Here is a 17,537-nt window from a genome sequence, read left to right on the forward strand (position 1 = left end):
TCCGTAATTGCGGACCCATTCACTTCTATTGTTCTCGGGCACATTCCCGTTTATTTATGGGAACATGTCCTATCTTTTGCTTTTTAGGGGCCGTGCACGGGACCTAAGTTGTAAATTCACCTTAGAGACCCTTGGTTAGGAACAGCCAAACTAGACTTGGTGTTAAATCCCTCATCCAAATGTCTTCCAAACTACTGTACATTAAATTGTATGTCGAGGAAGTGAACTTTCATCTTATCTTGAAATGAAGCAAATAAAACCTTTGTTTTCTTCGCAGTCCCTCGCTGACCTTAACTTAAGCTGTGTTCGAGAATGTGATTAGCAAACTAATGAACAGCATCTGCTTTCAGTCTGTTACTTCCTGTTTCCTTAGCCTTTCAAACTTTTGATATTAATGGAAACAGATTAGAATTCTGGAAAGGCTGATTCTGGAAAATAATTATTTGATATTTACTAGGTGAAAAGTAAAACTACACAGGCATTCATACCCATGGCTACTTGACAGGTGCAATTTCTCTTCTAAATGTGTTGCATGCTTTAGTCCCGAAAAGCAATCTTGTTGGTGGCTTTTCGAAGGAAAAAAAAAAAGGTGAGCTGGCTGTAGACAAGAAGTGTGGTATTCAGTGCAATTACTACAGAAATGCAGACAAAGAGCTGATATTAAATATCAAGGTCACAAAGGGAGGTGGCATGGACGCAAGTAAATAACGTTGTCATTTGGCATTCAGTCATTTTTAGGGCATGGAACCTGGAACTCAAGACTTATTTACTGGAGCCCAGAATTAAAAGGGAGCGGGTTCTATAAATATAAAGTATGGAATATGTCTTTAAATCCTTAGCATAGACAAACATAAATTCAAAATATCAAATGTTATAATGACACTATATACACACACCGATCAGCCATAATATTAAAAACACATGCCTAATATTGTGTAGCTCCCCCTAGTGCCAATAAAACTGTTCTGACCTATCAAGGCATGGACTCTACAAGACCGCTGAAGGTGTCCTGTAGTATCTGGCACCAAGATGTTAGCAGCAGATCTTTTAACTCCTGTAATCTGCAATGTGGGGCCTCCATGGATCGGATTTATTTTTCCAGCACACCCGACAGATGTTTGCCTGGATTAAGATTGGGGAATTTCGAGGCTAAGTCAACACCTTGAACTCTTTGTCATGTACCTTAAACCATGTTTTCAGTGTGGCAGAGCGCATTATCCTGCTGTATGAGGCTACTGCCATTAGGTAATGCTATTGCCATGAAGAGGTGAACTTTGTCTGCAACAATGTTTAGGTAGGTGGTACGTGAATGACAGGACCAAAGGCTTCCCAGCAGAACATTGCACAGAGCATTACATTTCCTCTGCCGTCTTGCCTTCTTCCCATAGTGCAATGTTTCACAACTTTTTCTATGAATCACACCATTATGGAATGTTTGGTTAAAATTTGCACCCCCTACGATATCACATTTGAAGATGAAGAAGTCTAATTTATAGTTTTTGAAACCAGAAACAATACAGCAGATGAACAGATTGAATTGAAAAAAATAAGCCTATAACTGAATTGAGCAATAATTTATTTAGAAAAAATTGTAAACCGTAAAATCAATCCCTATTTGTCGCACACCCTGGCACCACAGGTTGGCAATCCTTGCCATAGTGAATCCTGCGGCCATCTCTTCCCCAGGTAAGCGACACACACGTACCCAGCTGCTCACATGACGTAAAAGGAAATTTGATTCATCAAACCAGATGGCTTTCTTCCATTGCTCCATGGTCCCACTCTGATGCCCACATGCCCATTGTAGATGCTTTTGGTGGTAGACAAGGATCAGCATCAGCACGCTTACCAATCTGCGTCTACGCAACTACAAATACAGCAAGCTGCGATGCACTGTGTTCTGTGTGTTTTTATTGTTGCCAGCATAAACGTTTTCAACAATGTACTAGGGTCAGTTCACACGTTGCGTAAATACTGAGCAGAAAAAAATGCTCAGAAATTGACCTGCGGTGCAGAGTTTTATACCGCAGCAGGTCAATTGTATTTACGTAAACGCTGGTTATTTATTGCAGATTTTCCCCATTGAATTCAATGGGGAGGTAAAATCCACAACAAATAGAAGTTGTTGCGTTTTTTTGCGGGGAGGGTTAGCAGCGACTCCGCTGCAAAAAATGCAACTCAAAAAAAAAATCTTATACCTACCCAGGAGTCTGTGTTTCTTTCTCCAGGACGGCCTCCTGGGATAATGTTTCAGGCTGTAGCGGTGGTCACATGGGATGAAATGTAATCCCAAGATGCTTCATCCTGTGTGACCACCGCTGCAGCGGTCTCCTGGGATGAAGCGTCATCCCAGTAGGCCGGCTAAGTTCTGCAGTTTTCGGCAGCGAACATTCCGGGCGAAAAACTGCATCACAGTCTGGTGCGGTTTTTCGCCCGGAATTACCTGCTTTTACGCAGCATATCCACCCTGTGCAAGTCAGCCCTACAGTAGATCTTCTGAGGGATCAGATCAGGTTCGCTAGTCTTTACTACCTATGCACAGCAATGAGTCTTTGGCGTCCTTGACCATTTTCCGTTCACCGGTTATCTATCCTTGGAACACGTTTGGTAGGTACTAACCACTGCATACTGGAAATACCTCACAAGATCTGCCGTTTTGGAGATTCTCTGACCCAATCATCTAGCCATCACAATTTGGCCATTGTGAAAGTCGCTCAGATCCTTACTCTTGCCCATTTTTCCTTCTTCCAACACATCAACTTAAAGAACTGATTGTTCACTTGTTGCCGGATATACTCCACCCCTTGACAGACGTCATTGTAACGAGATAATCAATGTTATTCACTTCACCTGTCAGTGTTTTAATGTCATGACTGGACATGGTTTAAGATATATGTAAACTTATGTTTAAAAAGTTGCATTTGATAAAAATTAACTCAGATCGGAACCATATGTTGTCGTGTCTCCTGGCACAAGTATATTTTGCAAATTCCTAATAGCAATTTTGCAATACTGACAGAATAATGGGACAAAATTCTGCAACAATACCCCATGCCAGGGCTGTTAAAACAACACCAATTCTCTTGGATATACTGTTATGCAGCATTATAAGGAAATGAGTGGGTAGGATTTTCCTAGCTTTGCACATTTTTCTGCAGACTTTAGATTTTTCTCTTGCTATTCCAGGTGATTGCAGACGCCTTGAAGAGATCAGTGCTCTGTAAAGATCATACCATCTGTAGCAGAAGTCGTACTTCTAACTGAAGATAGTTGTTTAGGATTTTGGCAGTGTGTTTGGGGTCATTGTACTGCTGCATATTGGCGTTAGTGATCAGATGCCTCCCTGTTGGTTATGTGTGATGTATGAGAATCTGTTTGTTCTTGAGGATTCCAAGTCCCCAAACCCACAGTGATCCTCCGCCCTTCCTAAATGTTGGCTGCTGACACATCCATATAACAGTCTCAAACGCTTTTATGGACAAAGAGCCTGTTTGAGCCAAGAATATCAAAGTTTGACTCAATAGTCCAAATAAATTGTTGAAATTGTTCAGCGTCGGTGCAGTCCAGGGCCAGGTCTATCGGAGAAAGGGCTTTTTTTTTTTTTTTTTTTAGCAATTGTTGCATTTACATTCATTCCGACAAGACTTTTTAGAGTCGAGAATAATGCTGAACCTAATGGCACTGAAGTTTGATGTACTTTATTCTTCAAATTAAACACAAAGAGAGGCCATACTTACTAAATGGGCAGGTTAACACCAGTTTCCAGCAGGATGCAAACAAATCACAAATTCTACATAGAGGAAGAGAGCTCAGGTGCAATATACTAGTGATATCCACTCCCACTATTCATGAGGGGAGTGGCTACTCAGTGTTATCACTGCACACAGCCAAAGCTTCAAAAAATGTGCCGGTCGTACGACATGGCGTATCTTGCCGGATCACAGCCCTGCACACCACACCAGACACCGCCACACTATTCACCCCCAGCATTACGAGACCTGCCTGCATCCAGAAAGAACATCTAGAAACTCCTGTTTGCCATCAGATCTCTTGCTGGGATAGAGGATGTGCACCTTGTGTCTAGTGGCAATGCTCAAAGTCATAGACAATCCTATATACCCACAAAGGAATCACATTTTTATTTGACATCCATATGGAGTGCTCAGATTTTGTCGTAAATACCCTAGAAGTCAAAGTAAGTGGAATGAAACATAAAACATGACATTGCTCTTTTAATCTACAAAGCAATCTAAAAGTAAAGCATTTACTAAATCGCTTATATTACTAAATATACCCTGATTGCCCGAACAGAGGAGTGGTCACATAATCCTGGATGTTTAGTGGTTGCTCAGAAATTGATGGTACATCGTCACAGCTGCATGTCACAGGGAACTGCGCAGGAGGGGGATGCAGCTCCCTGTGAGTTGCGGATTTGACGATGCATCATAGTTTTCGTAGAACCCACTAAACTTCTGGGAGAAGGTGTCTGCACGTTTGGCAATAAAAAAAGATTATTTAGTATGTGCTTTACTTTCAGATTAAAAGAGCAATGTCATATTTATTTGTGCCTTTGGACAATTCCTTTAAGGCCATTCAGGTGCCTTTATTTGCCGAAAGTGAAATCTTCCTGGATACTCCTGTACTAGAGGGTGACAAATGTTCAGAAACAGATCTTCTATGGCTGGCTCAAGAATGGTACCTTGCAATACAGTATCTAAAAAGATGGTGTCTAAAGAAAAGAAGTTTGGGTTGGGGGTTGAGGACAGATGGGAAAGGAGTGCGAAACATCCATCAGCTTGAGGGAATCTAACTCCCCAGTGATGTCTTGTTTATATTTGTTACTGTCCTAGATTTATTTTCTTTTTTGTTTTTCAATGAGAGAAATTCTCAGAAACCCACATATGCATTGAAGTTTAGGCATCCAATTCCCAAGGGATTTACGGAGATTCTGACAGAGAACATAAAAGAGACATTGTATAAATTTAAATTAAAACTATTTGTTCAAGTGAGAATCCTCAGCGACTTTCAGAATACTAACAAACCTGTAGTCGAAGGGAAGTTAGAATTTGCCGCTATTCGCTGCCGTTATCAATAGTCTATTCCATTTGGCCCCAAATCTTGTTCAATACGTTGACTTGACATTGGAAGCTTTATAGAGATTTCATGAAAGATGCTTTGTAATGTGGAGGCTCAAGAAATCACAATAGTTTTTCAGCTCGGTTTGAGTGATTGACACATCTCTTGGGTGTTCGAGTTCTTTACCGAGAAAATGCTTTCATCTGGACATTTTTTGACAACCAAAACAGAATATCAGCTACTGCCTTTACCTTAATAATCTATAAAACTTGTCTGAAATAGATATTTGTAACTGCTCATTTGTTAAATAACCACATTTACTTTTTTTGGATCCCAAGCCACAGCAGTTATATCTGAACTTTATCCAAATACCAGTATGTTTTTATAACTTGAAGAATCTGACACCTCCAGAATCTATGGATTGAGTTTGATTTTTACTGTAACAACACATAAAAAGGGCAATTGAATTTGCAATAAAGGGCCATTAGCTGAATAAGCAGAAAGGTCAGCCTGAAGCAGTTCATTTCATTCTAAAAAGTTCATTTTCTGGATGGTAGTTATTACATAGCAAATAAAAGTTGACAATACTACTTCCTGAGATTTCTTTTTTTATTACATTTGATAGAGTACAGTTTATAAATGGTGCTTGCTGCTACTGCATTATGTAGTTATCAGCAGTCTGCGTCCCTGCACATAGATTATTTCCCTGCAGTCTCATTTCATTGAGGAGCATTGATGATCCTGAAGGTCACTGTTTTCTGCCACTTCACCAATTAAGCAATTTACTGTCCCATTTTTTAAAATTTCTATAGAAACTCTCTGAATGTTCATCTGGCAGAGGATGATTTTACAGCCAGAGGGGCTGGTTCATCTTTTTCACCAGGGCCCAAGAGAATCAAGCTGTACCTCTGCCAATGCATCTAGGAAGGATACAAGAACATAGGAAAAAAATAAATTTCCTATTTGGCTGGAATCTAACAGGACAATGAAGAGCTGCTTGGGATTTATATTAAAGGCTGACAAATCCATTTCCAATGAGTCATGGATTCTATTGCATGATTCACCTACATATCACAAATGTCCTTAAAAGTTTTCTCACTAGTTCTCTTGCTATTATTCACATGCATACAATATATATATATCTTAGGGCTGGGCGATTCTGACAACCCTTTTTTTCAACCCTTTGGGCGATTTTCGATTTGAATCTTGATTTTTTTTATTACTGTTAAATAAACTGAAAAACAATACCAAGAGATGATTTAATAAATTATCTTATTTATATAAATAACTTTTTGTATTACTATAATAATTGTGCGTAACTTCACAACTTTTAACCTTTAAAACCGATAAAAACAAGGGGACATATACAAAAACACAGAAAAAGGCCATACTTACAAATGGACACAGCCAGGTCAGAAACGCTGATGAAGGAGAGTGAGCACCTGCATCAGGAACATTCTGTTCCAGTTAAGTAGTTAGGGACTCGCAAGTCTGGGGATCCTTGTCGTGGATTGCGAGCTTGCGTCCTTTTGGCCAAAATGATCACTAATACCCCAGGTATTTTTCATTATTACGTATATTCGCTTCTCTTGGACACAGCCGGGTCTTTGATGCTGGGAGAGCATGGTGTGTTGTTGTTTGGCATAGCAAGCAGGGTAGCCCGCTCTATGAACTATCAAGGCGTCACAAATAGGCTTCTACCTGGCTATACACGTTGTGCCTCATGACGTACACACTATCCCTCCATGTTTCACACACTTGGACCCCATTATCCATTTATTTCTATTGAGGCACTTCACTCATTACTGCCCCCTATGTTTCACTTATAGTATTACACTTGCACACACACTATTCATTTATTATTTCTTACTACACATCCCATGCACCACACACCACTCCCCTCAAGACTAGTGGGAGTGGCTATTATTATTTAAAGCACCTGCTCACTCTCCTTCATCAGCGTTTCTGACCTGGCTGTGTCCATTTGTAAGTATGGCCTTTTTCGGTGTTTCGGAACTTTTAACCTTTGCAAATACTTTTTTTTATCAGAAAGAGAATTGGAAAAATGTATATCTAATTGATTATAACTTCTGTTAACCTGTTCCCCCGCAGGTTTAACATAATCTATAATCAATGATGCGCTGGGTGCACTAACATCCCCCTCTGCCCGTCACCACCTCAGCTGGTCTCTGATATTGCAGACGAGAGCATTCTAAATTGCAGCAGGGCCAGGCAGATAGCGCCAAGCGGGCACTTTGGGGAGGGATTACATTATAGTGTCTGAAGTCTGAGCACGAACCTGTGCAGCAGTGGCCCCACGATGGGGTTTTACATAAATGACATTAAGGCCTGTCAGTTTTTCATAGCCGTTTTGCATCAGTGTGTCTCCAAATTTTTATCCATTTCCAGTCCGTCTGTCCATTTTTAATGACCATTTGTCATCCAATTGCCATCCATTCTTCTTTGGCGTTAAAAAAAACGGATGGATTTCATTTGTCAGGGTTTTTTTCCCCCAACCTCCTGAAATCACCACAGTGCCCATGTAGATCGTTCCGTAATGTACCTATGGATAGTGTCACAGTGCCCACATAGTGCCACAGTGCCCACATATAAAGTGCCAGTGTCCACTGTAGATAGTGCCATAGTGCCTACATAGTATAACAGTGCCCACATATAAAGTGACATAGTGACCACATAGACAGTGCCTCACACCGTGCCCATATAGTGCCACAGTGCACATGCAGATAGTGTAACACCCCCTGTAGATAGCGCCACTGTAGCTCCCTTTAAGAGCAAAATCCCCGGCCAAAGCATCAGCAACGCTCTGGCCTGTGATTCTGATCCAGAAAGCCCATGAGATCACTGTCCATATATGGACAATGACGTCAAGGGCTTTCTCAAGACAGGTGTCCCCGGCCAGAGATGCTCTGGCCGGGGACTCCACTTCTAGACACACAATCCACGGCCAGAGGTTGACGACGCTCTGGTCGGGGATTCCGCTCTTAGAGGGAGCCCCTGACGTCACTGTCCATATATGGACAGAGACATCAGAGACTCCCTCTAGGAGAGGAATCCCTGGCCAGAGCGTCGGCAATGCTCTGGCCGGCGATTCCGCTCCTAGAGGGAGCTACAGTGGTGCCATCTACATGGGTTTGTGGTGCTATCTACAAGGGGGGGTGCTATCCACAGGGCGGTGTGGCACTATACTAGGATCCCCTGCTTCCCTACGAATCTGCTGTTCCATACTGTATCATTTTGTTCAGTACAGAACAGCAGTTCTGTGGGGAAGCAGGGACAGAACAGGCACAGCCTCTCAGACAGGGCGGACCAGGCAGGTGACGAGGCGGTGAGGTGGAGCTTCCTCCTGCAGCACGATGTGACGGTGCCACTAGAGAATTGATTCAACGATTCTGTTGAAAAACAGAATAGTCAGAGACCTTGAGGGCGAATCAATCAAATTAATTTGATTAAATGCCCAGCCATAATATATATGTAACAAAGCATGTAGAAAAAGTAACAGCACCAGGACTTCAGAGTAGATAAGAAGATGTTTGTTTAATCACCAAAAAGTGACCAACGTTTCGGTTCACATCTGAACCTTCCTCAAGCAGTTACAAAGTGCCAGATATTTGTAGGTAGTACATACAATGATCAATAAACAGACATAATCATCTATAAATTAACTATTTATACAACATCTTAAATATATGAATATTGTCATATTGGGTATGTGGACCCACTGGGCCGTACCGCCTTGACGGTATGGCAGCTTGCCAACAGGACACAGGTCATAGTCTATAGTTTGTATAGTGTACCTGTTGTAGCTCAGACAGTAGCAAGACAGGCTCGGCTGGGACTAGGCAGCAGGCAGGCGCCAGGCATGGTACACAGCACAGCACGGCTTCAGCTCAACACGGCACTGGACCAGGATAGCACGGGATACAGGTTACAGGTAGCAGGAACGGGGAACACTGGGAACTGGAAAACACTTAGGAGACCATTTGCATAGACATACTAGGATAATGACAACAAGGCTCAGGCAAAGAAGGAAGGGGCTGGGCCCCTCTTATCAGTGGCGGATTAAATAGATCATAGGCCTTGGGCTGTTACCCAAACTTGGGCCCACCTTCCGCACCGCCTCCCTGCCGCGCCATAACTATTGTTAACACTACTTTTTTGGGCAAGCATTAACAAATGGGTGTTACGATTCCCCTTGTCAAAGGGCTGTGTCCCTACATACTGACAGTATCACACTGCAGGGACACATCCTCCTGACAAGGGGAATTGTCTATCAGTCCTGGACTGCAGAAAGACTTTTTGTGAAATACAAGGGTTTCCTATAATAAACATGTCAGGAGAGGTGACAGATTCTCTATAAATCTAGTGACTCACAGGTGACGACGTCTCAGATTCTAGTAGTTTTTTTTCCTCTTTTCTTCTCCATCCGGTCCAGAGCTCATGACGACTTTTCCCGGCCATGGCCCATTTCTGAAAAATTTGCCACTCAGATGTCATCTGCTCCTCACTTTTCCAACATTTCCACACCTATAAACGAAAATAAAATTATCATGGTGCCACATACTGTGCCCCTAAATATAATAGCACCAAACACCGCCTCTGAATATAATATTACCATACACTGTAAAACACCACATGCACACAGCCCCCTGTACAAAGTGCCACACACAGCCCCCTGTATATATCACACATCCCCCTATAGCTAGCACCACACACATCCTCCTCGTAGAGAGCATTACACCCAGCCCCCTATAGATAGCGCTATACAGCCCCCCTGTAGAGAGCGCCACACAGCCCTCCCCCTCTTGTAAATAGCGCCACAGAGCCCCCCTTTAAAGAACACCACACACAAACCGCTGTGGATAGTGCCACTCAGCCCCCCTTGTATATAGTGCTACACAGCCCTCCCCCTTTGTACATAGTGTCACACGCGCTCCCCCCCTTGTATATAGTGTCACACAGCGCTCCCTCCTTTGTACATAGGGCCACACAGCGCTCCCCCTTGTATATAGTGGCACACAGCGCTCCCCCTTTGTATATAGGGCCAAACAGCGCTCCCCCTTGCATATAGGGCCACTTAGCGCTCCCCCTTTATATAGGGCCACATAGCGCTCCCCCCTTGTATATAGTGCACACAGCACTTCCCCCTTTGTATATAGTGCCACAAAGCTCTCCACTTCCCCCTTGTATATAGGGTCACACAGCACTTCCCGCCCTTTTATATAGGGCTTCACAGCGCTTCCCCCCTTCTATATAGGGCCACATAGCGCTCCCACCTTGTATATAGTGCACACAGCGCTCCCCCTTTGTATATAGGGCACACAATGCTCCCCCTTTGTATATAGTGCACACAGCGCTCCCCCTTTGTATATAGGGCCACACAGCACTCCCCCCTTGTATATAGTGTCACAGAGCACTGCCCCCTTTGTATATAGTGTCACACAGCGCTCCCCTTCCCCTTGTATATAGGGCCACCCAGCACTCCCCCTTGTATATAGTGTAACGGAGCGCTACCCCCTCCTAAAAAAAAAATATATATTTTACTTACCTTGCCCCGTCTTACCTTGCCGCTCCAGCTGGACGCATGTGAATCCTCTGTACTAGACGCATGCGCAGACCGGCGTGATGCAGTACCTCATCACGCCGGCCTGCGCAGGGAGTCTTCCCAGCGCCTTATAGGCAGCAGGCCTAACGTGGCCTGCAGCCTATAATATTCATTTGTATCTGAGTCCGGAGGACTCAGATACAAATGAATGTGGCTGCCGCTAGCACCGGGGCCCCTCCAGTGCTAGTGACGCCACAGGGCATGAGGGGGGCCATGCGGTCATGTGCGGTTCGGGCGGCCATGGGCCGCCCGGGAGCCTTGGGCCCCCGGGCGGCTGCCCAAACCACCCTAATGATGATCCGCCACTGCCTCTTATAGTCCAGGGTGCTCATGGGCTAATTTGGCACTTAACTCACACGTGTGCACTCTGGCTCAAGGCTGGACTGAGCTCGCGAGCGCACCCTTGTGGTCACTGTGGAACAGGACGGCCGCATGTGCAGACATCTCTGGGGAGAAGGGCGTCGACTGGATAGAAGGCATTTGTGGTCAGCGACCACGGACGTTACAAATATCAAAAAGTGTCATCATAGGATACATAAATATATACCAATTCAATGTGTAAAAAAAAAAGTGCAATAAAAAGACCCATGTTGAATTGGTATGTATTTATGGATCCTATGATGACTCTTTTTCATATACATATATTTAAGTTGTTGTACAAATGTTGAACTATAGCTATAGATTAATATGTCTGCAATATTTATAGAAAATTATTTATAGAAAGTCTGCAGCATTTATGTAAAAAAAAAAGTGGAAAATTCACAGCCTATTCTAGTTCTGTGTGGATTTAGTTTTTGCTACGTATGGATGGAGTTTTCATTATTTTATGTACTGTACTGTAAATTGCTGTGTATTTTTGGTGCGGAATCTGCACTGAAAATCAGCGGCAATTCCGACATGTCTGAACATGGCCTAAAGGAGTTGTTCTATGAAGACAAACACTTTTTAAATAGAAGCTGGCCTGAGGGTTTAGCTTTTTTATAACCACCGTGGTCAACATTTGTCATCAAGGGGAGCCGTGTGCGGCCATACATTTCCCCTGCACTGGCCCTTGTGGGGAAAATTAACATTACATGTTGGCTGTTCAAATGATGTAATTTTTAGAGGGTGGTCACGACTCATAATATTTATCACAGTTTAGAGGACATCTGATTGTATCCTTGCTGTGCCTTTACTATGATTATAGTTTTTGTAGTTTCTTCAGTAACATGTCTTACACTTGAGAGATAGGAGATTAAATAGTAAATATCGTGAGAACTTGAGATGACAAAGCTCCGTGCACCAACTATCTGATGTTCTTACTTTTGTAAGCCATTAAATCTGGTCATACCTCATTACTAAACGTTTTCTGAAATGTGCAAAGGCATGAAGCATGCAAAGATAAAAGGACACGTGGACTGCACACAAACCTACTGTACAACCCATGTAGTTAGTGGAAATTTCCATTATACTCACTTAGATTAACTGCATTATGTGATGGATCAACTTCCCATATGATATTGTCGTATTTAGTGTAAAAAGTGTTTAGAGTCTATTTCTTAAGTCTTTTAGGTACAGAATTATTTCATAGGTTCACTACTGAACTATATGTAGTTAGCAAGAACACACACGCATCATCCATAACATTAAAACCACTGACAGGAGGAGTGGATAATATGGATGGTCTGGTTACAATGGCGCCTGTGAAGGGTCGGGATATATTAGGCAGCAAGTGAACAGTCAGTTCTTGAAGTTGATGTGTTAGAAGAAGGAAAAATGTGCAAGCGTAAGGATCTGAGTGACTTTGACGAGGGCCAAATTGTGATGTCTAGACGACTGGGTCAGAGCATCTACAAAACGGCAGGTCTTGTGGGGATGTACCTGGTACGTAGTGGTTAGTACCTACCAAAAGTCATCCAAGTAAGGACAACCTGTGAACCGTCGACTGGGTCATGGATACCCAAGGCTCAATGATCCATATGGGGAATGAGGGCTAGATTATCTGGTTGGATCCCACAAAAGAGCTACTGTAATACAAATTGTTGAAAAGTTACTGTTGGCTATGATAGAAAGGTGTCTGCACAGACACAAACTGGTCAGAGTGCACATGCTGACCCCTGTCCACCTCCAAAAGTCATTACAATGGGCACGTAATAATCAGAACTGAACCATGGAGTAGTGGAAGAAGGTGGCCTGGTCTGATGTATCATGTTTTCTTTTAAATCATGTGGACGGCCAGGTGCGTGTGCGTTGCTTATCTGGGGAAGAGATGGCACTAGGATGTACTATGGGAAGAAGTGAAGCTGGCGGAGGCAGTGTGATACTCTGGGCAATGTTCTGCAGGGAAAACCTTGGGTCCTGACATTCATGTGGCTGTTACTTTGACATGTACCGCCTACCTAAACATTGTTGCAGACCAAGTACACCCCTTTCATGGTAACAGTATTCCCTAATGGCAGTAGCCTTTCAGCAGGATAATGCGCTCTGCCACATTGCAAAAGATTGTTGCGGGATGGAACATGACAAAGAGTTCAGGGTGTTGATGTGGCCTCCAAATTCCCCAGATCTCAATCCGATCTGCGGGCTGTGCTGGAAAGACAAGTCCGATCCATAGAGGGGGTGCACCTTGCAACTTACAGGACTTCAATGATCTGCTGCTTACGTCTTGGTGCCAGATACCACAGGACACCTCCAGAGATCTTTGTGCAGTCGATGTCTCGATGGGTCATAGCTGTTTTGGCTGCATGAGGGAGAACAATACAATATTAGGCGGGTGGTTTTAATGTAATGGCTGATTGGTGTACATGGGCCTCTTGTATGAAACCTAGTGCAGACAAGAATTGGAGTTGCTGCCCACAGCATCCAATCTAATATTTTGGATTTTTGGATTACACTATGAATTAAAATGAGACACACAGTGTTGTGGAGAGGTGGGTGCACTTGTACAGTTCCTCACCACTGAAATGAATGGGATTAGAAAAATGTAGAAGTTGTATGGAGCTGAAATACGGCGCCCATAGGATTCTATAGTTCCATACTGTATCTCTGTATGTCTCTAATTTTATATGGCATGCTCCTTTGGATTCTGTATTATGGAGATGGTTCCCTAAAAGCATTGTTTCTAGTGGAGAATGCCTCTGTAATATGGTGCTGTACGGTGGCACCATACATTGGCACCAGTCAGTCTACAGCTTCATTATACAGCAGTACATGCTCTGTGTCCAATTCACTTGTATCCCTAGCATTAATCGTGGATTATATGTGCATTTTTGGCTCCGGGTTCCACCATCTCCGGCCCCACATATGATCCAAAAAGAATGCCAATGCACCGGGGTGAAGTAGTAGTTGAAGACTTTATTCCATGATACGTAAGCAATACTGGACAGACAACTTTCGGCCAACAAGTGGCCTTTCTCATGCCATATACCTCCACCACCACAATCACATTTAAATAGTAAAATTTTGGCACCAAATACGCCCACTTCTTTCACTTCCGAGCTTTTCCTTCTAGATCTATAATTAAAAACAGTAAGACATTACTTATAAATTATTCGTATAAATCAGACCATTAAAGTGAATATTAAAACTAGTGTTTGAGTTTCCGCATGTGCAGAGAGAAAAACGGCATCCAGACAGGTTTATCCAATTAGATCGCAGTATTCTTGATTACAGACATAGTCGACATCACAGGTACAAAACAGATATAGAGCTTTGACTCACACTTCCCCCAATTAACTGCATAATATGGGCCAATCCTCAGGTCTACCAGCAACCGCAGACGCCATCATACTCCTGCTTAAAAAGATGACGTAGCACGAGACAACCCTCAGGTATCCCAGCTACCGAAGATACCTCACCGTTTACAGCGTAGGCACAATCTGTAGACGCTCTGAACTATAAACTCAGATATGCCTTACACAACATGATCATGCAACGCTATACTATCCCAGATCTGATACAAACCATTAGCCCCTTGCACATATGGGGTCATATAGGGGAAAAAAAAAACAAGCATTTGTTGAACTTCTAAGCTAAAGTATATGCCCACATGTTAATAACTAAAGGGGACTCCATCTCCGAGCAACCAAAGGTACTGCAGAAGCCGACTTAGAGCTGGCTCACAAGTACGGGCTCTGTGTACACCGCTCTACCATGTGCATGATTTTGCATGCATTTTTTTTTTTTAGCCAAAACCAAGAACAGAACCTAAACAGAAGAAATATATAAAGAAAATCCTTATAGTTCTTCTGGATCCAATCCTGGTTCTGGCTAAAAAAAAAATGCGTGCAAAATCTGCAGCAAATCTGCACTGTGGGAACCCAACCTAAATGTGCCTGTAACTCCCATCCATTTTAGTGTAGAGGAACAGCATATACTCAGACTCTTCTCAATTGAACTCTGGCAACTTGGGCCTGCTTGGTCTTGAGATCGCTAGGGGTGCCAGCTGCTGGACTTGCGTCTCATTGACCTATCTTAAACAAGGGCACAACTACCGGGATAGCTGTCATGCTATGGGGCCCAGAAGTTGAGGGGCCCCAAGAGGGGATGGGCAATTAATGATTACTGTGAAAAATTAAGGGGAGACCGTGGAAAATGGAATGAAAAATGCTAAGGGTCCAACGATGGGAGGAAAAGACACAATTTCAAAGATTGAATATTCACCTCCTTTCCATTCCTAGAACTCATGGTTGAGTGGGACCCCATTAAACGTTCTGCTATGGGGCTCCCTGGTCATATAGGACTATTTTGGGAACCATCTTAGGTATCCCGAGTGCTGTGCATTTTTATACAGTATTACTATTATTACAATATTGTATTGTATTGGTGATAAGTGTATTCATAACACTTTATAATAAGTGAAAACTAGTTAAGTGACATTTGAATATCACAACATGAACTGTAGTCAAATGTGACTTTGTACTAACACTTTTTAATTCAAACATTCACAGCATCACATTTTTTAATTTTACCAGGTTATTATTTGAAGTGTTTAAAAAACATATTTTACGTTATTGTGCACACTCCCGACGGGGGGTTTTGCTCCGTAGGAACCTGTATTAATGAGAGGTGTCTTTTTGAAGTATTTTTCTCTGTGTTCTCCTTGTGCTCTAAATCATTGTCGCTAATTAAATGCATCAAATTGAAAGACAACACGTTTGTCATGCTCACTTTGAGGTTGGAACATCCGTCAGTGTCTTTAATTTGGCTTGGATTTTCTCATTTCCTATTATAATTTTAAAAACTCCAAAATAAATTGTGTTGGTTGCATGTGCTGCAATTTTCCATGCTGTTTATGTCTTTGTCCACTAGGGGGCAATCAAGTTAAATCAATGAATACAACTATGAGATGAAATGCTGCTACATTTCCTGACTGAAGTTGAATTGGCACATTGCATGCGTATTATGGAGCTCCTTTGTCTGCAGGTGTCTTCAGTAACAAGACGTAAATAGAATAAAATGGTTATACTGTAACTATTATGATAGCAGGGGACACAGAAAAGGGAGAATTTAGCCATCTAACAGCCTTAGATTACATTAAACTATGTTCATTAAGGATGTTACATGCACCCTAGGGGGGATTCTTGTGAAATCTGCACATCTAACACAATGGAGGTTCCCTGTCCAAGATAATCCATCCAATAACCTTTGAGTCACATAAAACATAATTGTTGAGCATATCGCATTGGGCCTGCTACATAGTTTCTGACAAAAAAAAAAAAGGATGTAATGCAAATAGCCATTGTAATGATGTGCTAATGTACATTTCTTTACTGCCCGCTGTGAAGCAGAAGCATATGCTCCTCTGCTGTGCAAAAGCTTGAGAAGAAGCATTTTGTTTTCTTGACATGATTCGGAGACGAGTTGTTTTTGCTAATTAATGACAGCCATGTTGCGCAGCATACGTCTGGCCATGTTCTAAAAGAGACATGCCGGTCTATTTTAGGGACTGCTCACTTTGTGTGGTCTGGGAGTTTCAGGAGCTGTCACAAAGGCTTTTATGTGCAGTGAGACACGACCTGGGCTTGTCTGCATTTCAAAACATTTTCCTGGTGATCCCGTTATTAGTCTTTGTGACCGTCAGGTGAATTGTAGCATGCATGTGGGCAGGGCCGGACGGAGACAAAAAAGCAGCCCTGGCACACAAGCTCCAGCAGCCAACACACTCTGTCTAAAACCGGCCCTGGCCCTAAGCCCCCCAGTCACAGCACACAGCGCATGTCAGTCCAAAGTGATTTCTGTTGAATGTCAGATTACCGCACTTTTTTATGAGGTCAAAATGCGTTCAGGTGGAGCAGCAAGCTCACAGCTTACACTACCGTTCAAAAGTTTAGGGTCACTTAGAAATTTCCTTATTTTTGAAAGAAAAGCACAGTTTTTTTCAATGAAGATAACATTAAATTAATCAGAAATACACTGTATACATTGTTAATGTGGTAAATGACTATTCTATCTGCAAACGTCTGGTTTTTAATGCAATATCTACATAGGTGTATAGAGGCCCATTTCCAGCCACCATCACTCCAGTATTCTAATGGTACATTGTGTTTGCTAACTGTGTTAGAAGGCTAATGGATGATTAGAAAACACTTGAAAACCCTTGTGCAATTATGTTAGCACCGCTGTAAACAGTTTTGCTGTTTAGAGGAGCTATAAAACTGACCTTCCTTTGAGCTAGTTGAGAATCTGGAGCATTACATTTGTGGGTTCGATTAAACTCTCAAAATGGCTAGAAAAAGAGAGCTTTCATGTGAAACTCGACAGTCTATTCTTGTTCTTAGAAATGAAGGCTATTCCATGTGAGAAATTGCCAAGAAACTGAAGACTTCCCACAACGGTGTGTACTACTCCCTTCAGAGGA

Source organism: Rhinoderma darwinii, chromosome 8 (assembly GCF_050947455.1).
Source record: "Rhinoderma darwinii isolate aRhiDar2 chromosome 8, aRhiDar2.hap1, whole genome shotgun sequence".
NCBI classification, from domain to species: Eukaryota; Metazoa; Chordata; class Amphibia; order Anura; family Rhinodermatidae; genus Rhinoderma; species Rhinoderma darwinii.